The sequence below is a fragment of the Homarus americanus genome, unplaced genomic scaffold (genome assembly GCF_018991925.1).
Source record: "Homarus americanus isolate GMGI-L3 unplaced genomic scaffold, GMGI_Hamer_2.0 scaffold32871, whole genome shotgun sequence".
Classification (NCBI taxonomy): domain Eukaryota; kingdom Metazoa; phylum Arthropoda; class Malacostraca; order Decapoda; family Nephropidae; genus Homarus; species Homarus americanus.
In genome coordinates, this window is record NW_024748870.1 from 6,481,537 (window position 1) to 6,499,036 (window position 17,500).

Consider the following 17,500-nt stretch of genomic DNA (forward strand, 5'->3'; position numbering starts at 1 on the left):
GGTTTGTCGAGGGAACGGTTGTGTGTGTGTGTGTGTGTGTGTGTGTGTGTGTGTGTGTGTGTGTGTGTGTGTGTGTGTGTGTGTGTGTGTGTGTGTGTGTGTGTGTGTGTATGTGAAGTTTTAAATTCATATAACACGTCCCTGTGGCCATTAACACATCACCCACCTGTGTACACCTGTGTCTACCTGTGTACACCTGTGTCCAATATTCAGATTCAAAATCCATAAAGTAATAATCATCTTCAGGTAAACCAGGTGATCATACCCCCACCACCAATGTTATTACCTCACTAATCTACAGGTCTTATTGACAGGTACAACAGGTATTGATATCATAATGTTAATAATAATGTTTACGAATGTCAAAACTACGTTAAAAATCAGCTTTGTAAATTAACACAGAAAACAACACATTAATAACATAACCAAGTATGTAACAGACCAGTAGCGCAGAATTTTCCGCCAATCAGTGCAGTTCATACAGTTTTTAGCCAATCAGTGCCTTGCAAGAGGAATATCAAGAATCCCCCTCCTGACCAATCAGAAGCGCACTAAGGAGACTCCATCTGGATAATGATACAAGGAATGATTACAAGGAGGCTTTGATAATTTCCACTGGCTAATCGGAGTGGCAGCGGCCCATCAGAACGAATAGCAATAGGGACGCTACACAGACTTACCACATGCCATCATAACACCAGTACTATTTCCCCTCCCATGGTGACACCGGCACTATGCACAAGCTTCCCCCTCGCTAATCAGAATGGCAGTAAGGTGATTCCTCCTCCCAGACAATCAGAGCGGTAACAGAGACGGCAGTTAGTAATGAGACGTCCCCTTTAACTGAAGCGGCTCGACTGCTGCTGGTAGTGGTGGTGGTGGTGGGAGCTGGAAGCAGAGCAACACAAGCTACTGCGGGAGTCGTATTGTTGTTTGCTTGTACCCGGGACCACACCCAACCAGCCTATCATCCTACCTACCTCCATTTAACTCCCTACCCCCCCCCCCTCTCTCTCTCTAAGTGTTGTAATGGCCAATGGTGTGTCTCTGTGGAAAAAAGGCAATAAACAAGCAGAAACAATATGCCATTTTGTTAACGTAGACGTAATGGCATTTATATATGTTTTTGTACCTGGGACACAACCACACCCTTACTCACCCACCTAGCCCACAGTCCACCTTAATCATCCTATTCACCCATCTACTCTCCTCATCCACCCACCTACCCCACCCAACCCACCCCACTTCCCACACCCACCACTAATTCCACCGTTCACGAGTCAACCAATATTTCCAATCCATAATAAATACAATTAGTCACAAGAGGAGGTTTTTAAGCTTCGTTGGCGCGTGTGTCGAGGCTCAGGTCAGATTATCCGCCATGTTTCATCACCACACTCCCACCTGAGGCAATGTTTGATATCTCTCTCTCTCTCTCTGTCTCTCTCTCTCTCTCTCTCTCTCTCTCTCTCTCTCTCCTCTCTCTCCTTGCTTCCCTGGCCGGTATATAAACACAGGGGCGTCTCCGGAACATCAACTCACAAAGGGAATTAAAAAAACCTTTAAAATACAACTTGACAATTTCATCGTTGCTTGACATTTGTAGGTCACCTGAATCTTACCTTGTCTGTCTGTCTGTCTGTCTGTCTGTCTGTCTGTCTGCCTGTCTGTCTGTTTCATTTTCTGTCACCCTCTCTCTCTCTCTATTCCATCTTCTTCACCACCACTTTTCCTTTCTTTATCCTATTAGTGTCTCTCTCCCTCTTCATTACAGACACAGTGAAAGAAACAATGAAGGAAGGAAGAAAGGAAGGAAGGAAGGAAGGAAGGAAGGAAGGAAGGAAGGAAGGAAGGAAGAGGAAGGAAGGAACATAAACACACAAAATGTGTTGAAGGGCCAGAAGGGGAGAGAACGTGCTATGTAAGTGTGACAGGTGTGTGTGTGTGTGTGTGTGTGTGTGTGTGTGTGTGTGTGTGTGTGTGTGTGTGTGTGTGTGTGTGTGTGTGTGTGTGTGTGTGTGTGTGTGTGTGGTCCAACCCTTTCTTTACAACTCTTGCCTTTGTTGTTACATACTGGCCTGAGTTTTTCTGTCTGTCTGTCTGTCTGTCTGTCTGTCTGTTTCTGGTTTTCAGGCATGTTTGAGTGTATATTTGCTTATGTGTATGTATGTATGTATGTATGTATGAATATATGTATGTATGAATGTTTGTTTTATAGACAGAGACAGACAGACAGACAGACAGACAGACAGACAGACAGACAGATAGATAGATAGACAGACAGATAGATAGATAGATAGATAGATAGATAGATAGATAGATAGATAGATAGATAGATAGATAGATAGATAGATAGATAGATAGATAGATAGATAGATAGATAGATAGATAGATAGATAGATAGATAGATACCCCTCCTTGTTTCTTCTGGCAATACACCTTTGTTCTTGTTGCCAATTCCTCTTTCTCTTCTTCTCCCCCTTTGTTCCATCTACCTGACCTCGATCACCTTTCTCTCACCTGTCTTTCTTTCTTTTCCTTATTTATCATTTATCTTTTATCTGTCCTCTTCCCCTCTTCCATCTTTTATATATATATATCTCTTTGTTTCGTTGTCTGTCTGTCTATCTGTGTTTATCTGTCTGTCTGTCTGTCTGTCTGTCTGTCTGTCTGTCTATCTGTCTGTTTATCTATCTGTCTGTCTGTCTGTCTGTTTGTCTCTCCTTTATTCACTTAAATACTGAAAGTCTCTCTCTCTCTCTCTCTCTCTCTCTCTCTCTCTCTCTCTCTCTCTCTCTCTCTCTCTCTCTCTCTCTCCCCATGGCTAAATCCCCTTACTCAGATATTGAAATATTTAACCCAGCGGCTGCAGTATTAAGGTGTGTTGTGGTTTGCTGTGTTTATCGTAATTAAGAAAAATGGAAAAAAAAATAATTAACTAAAATTAATCAATTAGTGTTTTTTTTTAGAATATTCAAATTAGCCTTAAAATGTGATATAAAATTAATTAACATATGTCTTAATATTTAAATTGAAGAGCTAGTTAAGGTGTTGTATGTATTTAATTATGGATATTACAGGTATCAAGGGAATGTATACAAAGAAATTAGGAGGTATAATGTTAATAATAATGACACCTACCACCACCATCACCACTACCACCACTACTACCACCACTACCACCACCACCACCACCACCACCATCATGACCTTTCCTACAGCAATCTCCGCAAAACAAAAAAACAAAATATTCAAAACATATAAATTGCCTCTGAGTTAAATGTTCTTCCCCCTTCCTAACTGCTATCACCCCTTGCTCTTGTTACACACACACACACACACACACACACACACACACACACACACACACACACACACACACACACACACACCACTAAACACAAACTAATTCACAAACACAGTAGTGAAGTTTATTGCCCTGGTGGTGATGAGTCATTTGTATACCCTATCTCATCCAGGTGTTTTGAGTAACAGCTCCAGGACCGAGTCTCTTCTCTGGGAATAATTAAGTTCTATTCCTCTGTTAAGTTCATTAGATACATCACTAAGCAACAGCCATGAATGAGAGACTAAGTTAAACATTTTGGTATCATATTTTCTTCTTGTTTATAGATACACCACCGCTGACAGACGTACGATCATTTATACACAATAATAATATTTCCACTTTTATTTACGATTTCATCTATTATTAAAAACAAAAGTGATTTTATATAATATTTATGTGTCTGATTTAGTTTATTATTATAGTTATAAGCTGTATATTTATTCGTTAATCAGTACGATATCTAGGTTACCTGCCTGTACGCCTGCCTGCCTGCCTACCTGCCTACCCAATTGTTACTCGATTAGTGTAGGTTATTGTATAGTGGAGGCAGGACATGTACAGGCCAACCTCACTTTAATACCTCTCTCTCTCTCTCTCCTCCCCATATATACTGGTGAGCGGACCCATTAGTAATTTTACGCCCATTAATCTCCCTCTCTAACCCCGAGGCTTGTTTTCCCCTCTCCCTCTCCCCTCTCCCTCCAGCACGAGTATCCTCCCCTCTCACCTCCCCTCTCACTTACTCTTTTATCACCTCTCTCTCTCTCTCTCTCTCTCTCCTTCTCTCTCTCTCGCTCTCTCTCTCTGTCAACCTTATCTTCTCGACTTTTTCATGACCTTTCTCTCCCTCTTCCTATCACCCCTCTTCTCTCACTCTTTCTTTTATCACTTTCTCTCCCCCTCACTCCTCCATCACCTCCCCGCCCTATCATCCTCCATTACAAGGTTCTTCTTCTTCTCTTTCTTTCCATTCTTTCACCTTACTTCCTACTTTCTCTTTCTTTCTTTCTTTCATCCATCAGGCGATAATTCCTTTCTACTGTTAACAAGTTCTAATTGATCCCTCCTGAACCGCTGCCTCAGACACACTTGACTAATAGGTGTCTGTCTGTCTGTCTGTCTGTCTGTCTGTCTGTCTGTCTGTCTGTTTGTATTCGTCTGTCTGTCTGCATCTGTCTGTCTGTCTGTTTGTGTTCAAGGTTTTTGAGTAAATACAGTCTCTTCTCTCTCTCTCTCTCTCTCTCTCACCCTAGGGTTCGGTAGGTCTGGCCACCATATGTTATACAGCCAGTCTCACCCAACACACAATTGCTTCGCCTCACTTTAACGATGTCTGTTTGTCAACGTTAAACACTGCGTCGTAAGACCACTTGTCCTGTTAACCAATGAGTGTGTGTGTGTGTGTGTGTGTGTGTTTGTTCTGGGAGAGAGAGAGAGAGAGAGAGAGAGAGAGAGAGAGAGAGAGAGAGAGAGAGAGAGAGAGAGAGAGAGAGAGAGAGAGAGAGAGAGAGAGAGAGACAGACAGACAGACAGACAGACAGACAGACAGACAGACAGACAGACAGACAGAGACAAACTCCACCATAACCTAATGTAAAAACTTATACATAAATATTTTCAGAGATGTAAAATGAAAACTCCGGGCTCCAAAAAGTAATGGCACATCTAATTGAATTTCCTTGTGTCTCAGGTTACGATTAATACACCGACGGAGAGTGTAGTGTGACCCCTGATTGATGAGGTCACGGAGAGTGTAGTGTGACCCCTGATTGATGAGGTCACGGAGAGTGTAGTGTGACCCCTGATTGATGAGGTCACGGAGAGTGCAGTGTGACCCCTGATTGATGAGGTCACGGAGAGTGTAGTGTGATCCCTGATTGATGAGGTCACGGAGAGTGTAGTGTGACCCCTGATTGAAGAGGTCACGGAGAGTGTAGTGTGACCCCTGATTGATGAGAGGTCACGGAGAGTGTAGTGTGACCCCTGATTGATGAGGTCACGGAGAGTGTAGTGTGACCCCTGATAGTGTGACCCCTGATTGATGAGGTCACGGAGAGTGTAGTGTGACCCCTGATTGATGAGGTCACGGAGAGTGTAGTGTGACCCCTGATTGATGAGGTCACGGAGAGTGTAGTGTGACCACCTGATTGATGAGGTTAGAGCAGTCTTTTTTCCATGCTGTTAAAAGTCTCTCTGATATATAGGAAAAAATTGTGAAGCAAAAAGAATAAAAAAAAAATAAGGTCTTTTTTAACCATTTCCTACTTAAGATTCGGTGAGATTTTAATATCAATAATTTATGTGATTATTTTTTTCAGATTTTTTTTTTTTAATTTTTGTGTTTTCATTGATATAGATTTTGTTTTTCTCTTATCATTTATTTACAAATTACCAATATTTCTCTTGTGTTGTTTTTATTCAATTTATATTTTAAACTATTCTGTATTTGTCTTCCCCGTATAAATTTTTGCCACGTCAGATTAGTTTCTTCGTCTGTAAATCATTCATAAAATTCATAATTCCTGTATTTCATGTTTCAGAGCCACTACAGCAACAGCTACACCAATCATTACATTACACAACTACAGCTTATGAGTTAATATCTCAGCGATGCACATATGTACTTGAGTAGTGTGTGTTTGTTTGTGTGTGTGTGTGTGTGTGTGTGTGTGTGTGTGTGTGTGTGTGTGTGTGTGTGTGTGTGTGTGTGATAAACAATGTATCAGTGGTCAACAAGAGAGACAGGTTGTGGGAGCATCGTGAGGTGAACTGCTATCATTCTAGGCTTCACAGATCAATCACAACCCAAGTCTTTTATTGTTATTGTTATTATTATTATTATTATTATTATTATTATTAGTAGTAGTAGTAGTAGTAGTAGTAGTAGTAGTAGTTTATGTTGAAAAATTTCACTCTATGTATGTATGTATGTATGTATGTATGTATGTATGTATGTACGTATGTATGTATGTATAAGAAATAAACTACAGACACACATAACCAAAACATCTACAAAAAACAATTAATTGTAAAAATACACAAAATCAATCAACTTTAATGGAAAATATATTTAAAATTAAATTAAACAATTGAAGAAATACAACAAAATACAATCATACAGTACAAAAAATAAAAAGAGGCTTGAAAAAATTCCTCTCTCAAATTGGCAGTTATTCATGGGAGGAAATCAAAATATCTACATTTTAAATCAGAGTATCTGAATTTTACATCAGGTAGCGAACACACCTGTCCGATTCTTTATTGTTAATCATTTTTGTTTTTCAATTACCGTGAAGTGTTTGTTTATTATATACTGAGATAACACTGTAGCTTTGTATATTGTAAGGTTTATTATTATTATTATTATTATTATTTTATTATTATTATACGTTTTACTTGACTTGATACATATATAGAGAAACACACACACACACACACACACACACACACACACACACACACACACACACACACACACACACACACAAAGATGCTACCTTAAGAAAATATCCTGTACAGAATCATTTGAATAATACTGTCATATTTTCACATTTATATTCCATAAGCTGGGCCGAGTGAGAGGGAGGGAGGGGGAGGGGAGAAAGGGACAGAGGCGTGGTGGAAGGGGCGTGGCTAATTCAAGCGTGGTGTTGGTGGGAGGGGAAGTGTAGTAGGGCTCTAGATGGGAGAGAAGAGGGAGGAAGGGAGGAAGGTAGTAGGTTTAGATGGAGAAAAGAGGGAGGGAGGGAAGAGTAGTAGGCCTAGATGGAAGAGGGAGGGAGGAAAGTAGTAGGCCTAGATGGAGAGAAGAGGAGGAGGTGGAAGAGGGTAGCCTAGATGGAGAGAAGAGGAGGAGAGAAATAGGCTGATGGAAAGGGGAGAAGGATGAAAGGCCCATGGAAGGAGAGAGAGAGAGAGAGAGAGAGAGAGAGAGAGAGAGAGAGAGAGAGAGGATCACTATGTATCAGAGCCACGTCAGGAGGCCGACCAACGCTGATAAATATTCATTGCTTGATGTATTTATGATTCTAAGCCAATGATTTTTTTTTTTTTGGGTGAAGAGGGGTTATCTCTCTCTCTCTGCTTATCGTATACATAAACATCCCCCCTCTCCACACACACACACACACACACACACACACACACACACACACACACACACACACACACCACACTAAATCATCAGCTTAATAAAACAACAAAAACATTACCAACACGTACCTATCAACAAATAACAACAACAACAACAATCGTAAAAAATAATCACATGAAAAAATCCTCAAACCATAACATTACACACAGCCAAAATACAAATAATAATACAATAAAAATACAGCTTTTATGAGTTGTATCTGAGTCGTGTTCATGCTAATAGCTTATGTATATATATTACAGACCCTGGCTGTAAACCTGGGGGGAGGGAAGGAAGGGAGGTATGTTATAAATATTTTTATTTTTTTATTCCTTATTTGTGACGTGTGATGGTTGGGTGGGTGGGTGGGGTGGGTGGGTGGGTGGGTGTGGGTGGGTGGTGGGTGAAATCCGTGTTTATGAGTAATCGTTGCCCTCTCTCAACAACCAAAACTAAACAACCAAATTATGCTCCTGAAAAAAATAAATTAAATTACACAAAAACGAAAACAAAAGACGAACGCCCCCCAAAAAATTCTCACATAAATAAAATAAATTCAACTGTGTCTCCTAGGTGAATAAAATGGAAGGAGGAAAGTGAGGGAGCTATTAAATATATCTCTCAGAATAAGTGAGTTTTTTCTGTGTGTTTTTAGATACCACAGTCGGGTGTCGTCTTTTGTCTCCAAACCTAACCTAACCAAACCTAACCAAACCTAACCAAGCCTAACCAAACCGAACCAAACCTAACCAAATCTAACCAAACCCAACCACCAGTACACTGCCACCACTACCATTCGTCACAATCACAACTACTAACCACCAGTATTAACTATTACACAACAGTACCATGACCACCAATACCATCACCACTACACCACCACCACCATCATTAACCACCACCATCACCACCATCACTACCGTCACCACCATCACCACCATCCGCTGCCCCCCTTCCCCAATACACTACAGTTACATCAGCACTGCGTCAAAATATCTGGCTTAACGTTTCCCCTCCATCAATATCAAATCAAACCGGCCCGACCACCCCCCAGCCAGCTACACTGCCACACCACCACAACTTCCGCCGCTACCACACCCTCTCTCTCTCTACCACACCCTCTACCACATATGGATACCTAACTATTATGTTATAAAATTAAAATATATACAGATGATACACAGACGCACACATATACATATACACAAACATATACGCACATATACACACCTCTCAACACCACTACACACCTGTAAAAACCTCCCCACACCAGTAAATACACCATCCCACACCTGTAAACACCCCACCCCACACCTGTAAACGTCACCCCACACCTGTAAACGCCACCCCACACCTGTAAACACCCCACACCTGTAAACGCCACCCCACACCTGTAAACACCCCACACCTGTAAACGCCACCCCACCTGTAAAAACCCCACACCTGTAAATGCTACCCCACATCTGTTCTGGAGAAGGTTAAGTTAATTCAGACATTCTCATCGTCATCATGGTCTGGCGCCCAGCTTCCACTTCTCATCAACACAAAGCGTATTTACAACATTTACAGACTCTCATATTTACACCTCACACTGTTGCATAAAGCCAGGAAACGTACAGTCAGTCCCTTTCACTACCGCGTTTACAGGGGCTCCTCGTTCAGGTTTTGTGCAGTGTGAATAATATGCGTGATCTATGCGTGAGGAGTTTAGTCAGTAATACGGCTCTTTCGTCCCTCATTACCGAGAGAATGACGCATAGATAATGAAAATGATGGGAGAGAGATTACCATTCGCTTCACAACCAGTACTACGTTACTACAGGTTCAAACTCATCCCAACCTTCCATTATATTCTACACGCGATGACCTCGAGGTGCGTGTGTGAGGCATAACAAGTGTTGACCCACGCCTCGCACGCCTTCCTCGAGCCTTCTACACGCCACCCACGCCTTCCCCGAACCTTAATATAAGCCTAACGCTGCAACCCTGAGTCATGACTAAAACACATACGCCTTATTGAATCTTGGTGTGTGTGTGTGTGTGTGTGTGTGTGTGTGTGTGTGTGTGTGTGTGTGTGTGTGTGTGTGTGTGTGTGAGTAGATGATGATTCACATACACCCTTTAATTACTGTTAAAAGTTCTCTCTCTCTCTCTCTTTCTTTCTCTCTCTCTAGTTCGTCCTTCCTCATGTCTTATTTTCTCTATTTGGATGATCTATCTGAGAGAGAGAGAAAAGTAATCAGGCCATCGGTATCTCTTTGTGTTAACCCAACCAATATCGGACATAATAATTCATGTGATATTTTTCAATCAATTTTAGCTTCGTCCACGAGAACAAAAAAATAAATCACTTTCCATTAAATGAAATATATATAAAGTTCACTAAAACTATAAATGAAAAAAATAAAAAATAAAAAATAGAAGAAACAGTGAGATTTCGTGTAGGATTGAAGGATAGTAGGATTGAAGGATTGAAGGATTGAAGGATTGAAGGATTGAAGGATTGTAGGATTGAAGGATAGTAGGATTGAAGGATTGAAGGATTGAAGGATTGTAGGATTGAAGGATTGTAGGATTGAAGGATTGAAGGATTGTAGGATTGAAGGATAGTAGGATTGAAGGATTGAAGGATTGAAGGATTGAAGGATTGTAGGATTGAAGGATTGTAGGATTGTAGGATTGTAGGATTGTAGGATTGTAGGATTGAGTTGAAGGTTGTAGGATTGAAGGTTGAGGTTGAGTTGGAGGATTGAAGGTTGGGATTTGAGTTGGGTTAGGATTGAAGGATTGTAGGATTGAAGGTTGTAGGATTGGTTGGGATTGAGTTGGAAGGTTGAGTTGAAGGATTGTAGGATTGGAAGGATTGGAAGGTTGAAGTTGAAGGTTGAGTTGGTAGGTTGAGTTGTAGGGATTGAGTTGTAGGATTGAAGGTTGGGTTGAAGGTTGGAGTTGGAAGGTTGAAGGTTGTAGGTTGAGTTGAGAGTTGTGGGAAGTTGAGTTGGAGGTTGAAGGTTGTAGGTTGAGGAGAGTTGGAAGTTGAAGGTTGAAGGATTGAGTTGAAGGATAGTAGGATTTAAGGATGGTAGGATTGAAGGATTGAAGGATTGTAGGATTGGAAGATTGTGGGTTTATAGGTTGAGTTGTAGGATTGGTTGTAGGATTGAAGGATTGGAAGATTGTAGGTTTATAGGATTGAAGGATTGTGGATTGGTTTGTAGTTGGCAGGTTGGAAGATTGTGGGTTTATAGGTTGGAAGGATTGTAGGATTAGGTTAGGTCGTTTGTAGGATTGAAGTTGGGATTGTGCGTTTGTAGGATTGTAGGATTGGAAGATTGTAGGTTTATAAGATTAAGGATTGAGTTGTAGGATTGGGATTGTAGGATTGAAGGATTGGGTGTAGGTTTATAGGATTGAAGGATTGAAGGATTGGTAGGTTGTAGGATTGTAGGATTGAAGGATTGGAAGATTGTGGGTTTATAGGTAAAGTTGAAGGTTGTAGGATTGGGGATTGAGGATTGGAAGATTGTGGGTTTATAGGATTGAAGGATTGTGGGATTGAAGGTTAAAGTTGTAGGATTGTAGGTTTGTAGGATTGAAGGTTAAAGGATTGTGGGATTGTGGGTTTGTAGGATTGGAAGGATTAAAGGTTGTGGGATTGTGGGTTTGGGGATTGAGGATTGGAAGATTGTGGTTTGTGGATTGTGGGTTTGTAGGATTGATTGAGTTGTGGGATTGAAGGATTGGAAGATTGTGGGTTTATAGGATTGAAGTTGAAGGATTGAGTTGTGGGTTTGTGGATTTGAGGATTGAAGGATTGTAGGATTGTAGGATTGAAGGATTGTAGGATTGTAGGTTTGGAAGTTGTGGGATTGGAAGATTGTGGGTTTATAGATTGAAGGATTGTAGGATTGTACGTTTGTAGGATTTGGATTGGAAGATTGTAGGTTTATAGGTTAAAAGGGTGAAGGATTGTGGGTTTGTAGGATTGGAGGATTGAATTAGTGAAGGATTGTAGGATTGAATTTTATTATTATCGATTGCAGGGAAAGGAATGAAAGTGTGAATGCCATTTAAAATGATTCGATTTGATTATAAGCGATTGAGTATAAGGTTAGGTTAGGTTAGCTTAGCTTAGCAGGTTAACAGCAGGTTTAGGTTAGGTTGGTTAGCTTAGGTTAGCTTAGTTTAGTTAGCAGGTTAGCAGGTTAGGTTAGGTTAGGTTAAGCTAAGCAGGTTGAACAGCGGTTTAGGTTAGGTTAAGTTGGCTTAGGTTGGCTTGGTTAGGTTAGGTTAGGTTGAGGTTGGGTTGGGTTGGGTTGGGTTAGGTTAGGTTGAAAGACAGTTCACTATAAGCTAAAATGTAGGTGAGATAACATTAACAATTATACACCAACAACTAACATGAGTATTATGAGAACAAATTCTATCACAAAATTAGATGCAAAAAAATGAGAAAAAAATGTATCAAAATATTCATCAGTTGAGGACAAAAACACTGAACAAATATGAAATGTTGGGAAAAACAGAGAAAAGGAAAACATGTGAGAATTTCTTTATCACAGAGGGGATAAAGGGAAAAGTCGGAATAAACAGAAAGGAAATTAAAAACATGAATGTATAAATCGTATTCGTGTGTGTGTGTGTGTGTGTGTGTGTGTGTGTGTGTGTGTGTGTGTGTGTGTGTGTGTGTGTGTTTTACTTGTGTAAATTTATATAACAAAAAGTGAATCTGAGACGAAAGCCAGAGTGATCCATTAAAACACACACACACACACACACACACACACACACACACACACACACACACACACACACACACACAAAACACACATTCTCATTTTTTCTATTTCTCCATTATCTACCTATCTCTTTCTTTCTTTCTCTTCCTTCCTCCATTTCTCTTCATACCTTCATAAACTTATAAATTCTCTCTATTCTCATTACTTTTCATATCTTTTCCTTATCCCATATTTACCTTCTAATATCTATTACATTAGTATTATGTTTTTTCCCTAAGCCTTAATTACAACTTGGGACACGAGAGAGGTGAACGCACGAGTAAGTGAAACGTGGGGAGTAAACACCGTAGAGTTTTATACGCTATACCTCGTAAGTACAGTCGTATTATATTGAGGATAATTAGTTTGATTTACCTGAAGATTAGACACCCTAGTTTATTTTACCCTGACGATTAAACACACTAATGCTATATCTGGGTTGGGTTAGTCTGTCTGTCTGTCTGTCTGTCTGTCTGTCTCCTAAATATCCAAACATTTGCCGAAACATAAACAAAGGAAAAAACTACACAAAAAGACACAATAAACATTACATAACTGACCTGACCTGACCTGACCTGACCTGACCTGACCTGACCTGACCTGACCTGACCTGACCTGGTGTGTGAGCTGGCCTGGGCTGCCTGACCTGACCTGACCTGGCAGACCTGACCTGACTTGGGCTGGGTTTGAAGGCAGATCCACTAAACTTAGGTGAAGGAGACATAGAGCTAATTGGCTAGAGGCTCATCAATAGAAGTGGGGTGGGGGAGTTGAGAAGAGGAGGGAGGAGGGCTGGAGGAGGGAGAAGGAGGGGGGAGGAAGAGAAGGAGGGCTGGAGGAAGGGGAGAGAGGAGGAGGCTGGGAAGGAAGAAGGAGGGCTGGAGGAAGGGAGAGAAGGAGGCTGGGGAAGGGGGAGAAGGAGGGAAGGAGGGTGAGGAAGTAACCCGTGAGAATTCAAGAAGGAAGTTAAGGTGAAGAAGGAGAAGGAGATAGACTGGGTTGGAATGAGGAAGGAGAGTAGATGAGAAATAAGGAAGAAAGTGATGAAGAAGAAGATGAGAGGAGAAGTAATGGGAGGGAGGAAATGGAAGAAACAACCTTGGGGAAGGGAAGGAAGGAAGGGATGGAAAGGAAAGGAAGGGAAGGGAAGGGAAGGGAAGGAAGGAAGGAAGGAAGGGAAGGAAGGAAGGGAAGGGAAGGAAGGAAAGGGAGGAAAGGAAAGGAAAGGGAAGGAAGGAAGGAAGGGAAGGAAGGATGGAAAGGAAAGGGAAGGGAAGGAAGGAAGGAAGGGAAGGAAGGGAAGGAAGGGAAGGGAAGGGAAGGGAAGGGAAAGGAAGGATGGAAAGGAAAGGGAAGGGAAGGAAGGGAAGGGAAGGAAGGGAAGGGAAGGGAAGGGAGAAAGGAAGGGAAGGGAAGGGAAGGAAGGAAGGAAGGGAAGGGAAGGAAGGGAAGAAGAATAAAGCACTTGAGGAACTAAGCCTTGAAACGATGACCTGGGATGGGGAGAGTTTTCTTAAAGGCACGTTGCTGTGTTGAGAGAGAGAGAGAGAGAGAGAGAGAGAGAGAGAGAGAGAGAGAGAGGAGGAGAGAGAGAGAGAGAGAGAGAGAGAGAGAGAGCTGTGGTCCCTAATTAGTGGAGTATTGTAGAAGGAAGTGAGGCCAAAAGCAGATTACGCGACCATGAAAATTGTAAAAGATCATTGTATCAAGAAAGTGCTATCCTACTTAACTATGGCCGTATTTTATGTCTCATTTCTCCACGAGTTTAATAAGGAATTTCGACCCAAGTAGCTTAGTGACTGAGAGAGATTGTTATTATTATTATTATTATTATTATTATTATTATTTTATTATTATTATTATTATATCATCATACAATATATCATTCTGGTAGTTAGGATGATTATAGTGTCATGAATGTACTAACCCACAAAGATTAATATTTCATCATCAATTCATAGGTAATTCGATCATCCTGACACACAAAAGAATGATTAAAACTAAAATTTATCATCCTTTCCATTGAGTCTATATTAATACACAAACCCCAAGATTTTCGACCATCCTGTAAAGTGTAAGTAATAAGGTTTATACACTGTAGGCAAAAGAGTGTTATCCTTCTAAACGAACATTTTTCTTTGTCTTTTTAAGTTTTTGATTCTCATTTCCAAACCACAGGAAGATCGACCATCCTGTTAGCCATCGGACCGTCGAATCATCGGTCTAATGTGGGCACCATTTTCAGTCAATAAATTGAAGAGAGAAGTAATTTACTGGGCACATGTGTGTGGAGGGTGTGACGGTGTGGGAAGGGTGTGACGGTGTGGAGGGTGGACGGTGTGTGGGGAGGTGTGACGTTGTGTGAGAGGGTGTGACGGTGTGGAGGGTGTGACGGTGTGTGGGGGGAGGGTGTGGATGTGAGGGAGAGGGTGTGACGGTGTGTGGGAAGGTGGACGGTGTGTGGAGGGTGTGACGGTGTGTGGGAGGGTGTGGACGCTGTGTGGGAAGGGTGTGACGGTGTGTGGAGGGTGTGGACGGTGTGTGGGAGGGGTGTGACGGTGTGTGGGGAGGTGTGACGGTGTGTGGGGAGGTGGTGTGACGGTGTGGAGGGTGTGACGGTGTGTGTGGGGAGGTGACGGTGTGGAGGGTGACGGTGTGTGGGGAGGGTGTGACGTTGTGTGGAAGGGTGACGGTGTGTGGAGGGTGTGACGGTGTGTGGGAGGGTGACGGTGTGTGGGGAGGTGTGACGGTGTGTGGGGAGGTGACGTTGTGGGAAGGGGTGGTTGTGGAGGGTGTGACGGTGTGTGGGGAGGGTGTGACGGTGTGTGGGGAGGGTGACGGTGTGTGGGGAGGGACGGTGTGTGGGGTGTGACGGTGTGTGGGGAGGTGGGACGGTGTGTGTGTGGAGGTGGGACGGTGTGTGGGGAGGTGACGGTGTGTGTGGAGAGGGTGTGACGGTGTGTGGAGAGGATGTGACGGTGTGGAGGTGACGTGGAGGGTGTGACGGTGTGTGGGGAGAGGGTGTGACGGTGTGTGGAGGGTGTGACGGTGTGTGGGGAGAGGGTGACGGTGTGTGTGTGGGGAGGGTGTGACGGTGTGTGAGGGTGTGACGGTGTGTGGGAGGGTGTGACGGTGTGTGGAGGGTGTGACGGTGTGTGGGGAGGGTGACGGTGTGAGGTGTGACGGTGTGGGGAGGGTGACGGTGTGTGGAGAGGTGTGACGGTGTGGGAAGGGTGTGACGGCAGGTGGAGGTGACGTTGTGTGGAGGGTGTGACGGTGTGGGGAGGTGATGCTGGTGGAGAGTGTGGGGACGGTGTGTGTGGAGAAGGAACATGACACAAACACACACACATACGAAACAAAACAAACACCCACATACAACACAAACAACCCGCACCTCCACTCACACCCCCCCACCACCACCCATACACCAATCAGCATCTCATTACCACTAACTTCATTCACTAATTCATAAAGACTAACACGACCTACAGGTAAAAATTATCACCTGCAGTTCACCTGAGTTTGGCAGGACCCATTAAGGAGAAGTGTGTGTATCCGTCTTACTGTGTGATTGGTTGTGACGATACTGGCTTTTCTTCTTCACTTCTCTCTTTCTTCTATCTTCTCTCTCTTCTTCTCTCTTCTTCTTCTCTCCTATTATTATTGTTTATGGGACAGGAAGACAACATAACACACGGAGAAGTGATGAGGGGAAGGGAGAGAGAGAGAGAAAGAGAGAGAGAGAGAAAGAGAGAGAGAGAGAGAAAAAGAGAGAGAGAGGGAGGAAAAGAGAGAGAGAGAGAGAGAGGAGAGGGAGAGAGAGGGAGAGAGAGAGAGAGAGAGAGAGAGAGAGAGAGAGAGAGAGAGAGAGAGAAGACACACTGGGAAAGAAAGGAAACTTGGCTAATAGGGCAATGGTCCATTTAACCACCCCCCCTCCCTTCCACCGCCACATCCTTCCTCTCTCCCTTCCCTCCCCCTCCTCTTCCTCCCCTGTCCTCTCTCCTCTCCTTCTTCTCTTTTCTCCCCCTCCCTTCCTTTCCTTGCCCTCTCTTCTCTTCCCTCCCACGACACACACACAGTTTCTCTTCCTCTCCATCCACACCTCTCCCATCCTTCCCTCTCTCCTACCTCCCCTTCCCTCCCCTGCACATCTCTGAGCTAAATCTTCCCACTAATGACTACTCCCAGGTGCTTGGTCGGTCAAGGAAACTGCCGGAGTGACTGACAGTGTCCTGGCCTAGATGGGATGACTCAATTGGTGTGTTCCTCACCTGACCTGACCTGACCTGACCTGACCCTAATTATAGTATTGACCCTAAAGGTTAAATGTACCTTGTTTGTGTGTGTATTATGAGGACCCTGAAATGTGAGTTTGTTTTGGTTGAGTTGTCATGAAATCAGGATCCGAAAATTGGCTTAGTTTTGAGAGGAGAGAGAGAGAGAGAGAAAATAAGAGAGACAGACATCTCCTCCCCCAACACACACGCTAGCCAACTTTGGGTTACTGTCGTGTCTGGGCGCCGCTGTGTCTCCAAGAGAGCTTCAGTAACTCCCAAATGTTCGTCTTTATCTTGTTATCTGTTTATGTATCGTGTGATGATAAGTTAGGTTAGGTTAGGTTACATACATACATACATACATACATACATACATACATACATACATACATACATACATACATACATACATACGGCTGGCCACTTACATGTTTCCTCACACAGCATAAAAAGTTAGTGATTTTCTCCACCGTGATTGGATATTTGCATGACTGGACGAGATATGAGTGACTGACTGTAATATACATGGCTGTGATGCATGACTGAGTGTGTGTGTGTGTGTCAGCCCCCTACAGCTCCAAAACACAAAACCATTCAACCAAACATTTTTTTTCATTTATACCAGAAACATATAAATTCCCCTGATAAAAAATAAATAACATACAAATTATCATTCATTTATGATATATATATATACAAGTAAATCACTAGTTGCGGTGATTCAGTTATAGCTTGATAATCAAAGGAAGAAGAAAACACGAACTTCGTGTTTTTTTCTTTCCTTGATATAATTATATATATATATATATATATATATATATATATATATATATATATATATATATATATATATATATATATATATATATATATATATATATATATATATATATATCCATAATACTTTTATCACTTATTTTCATTTGAGGTAAAAATATGCAAATAATATAAATGCTCT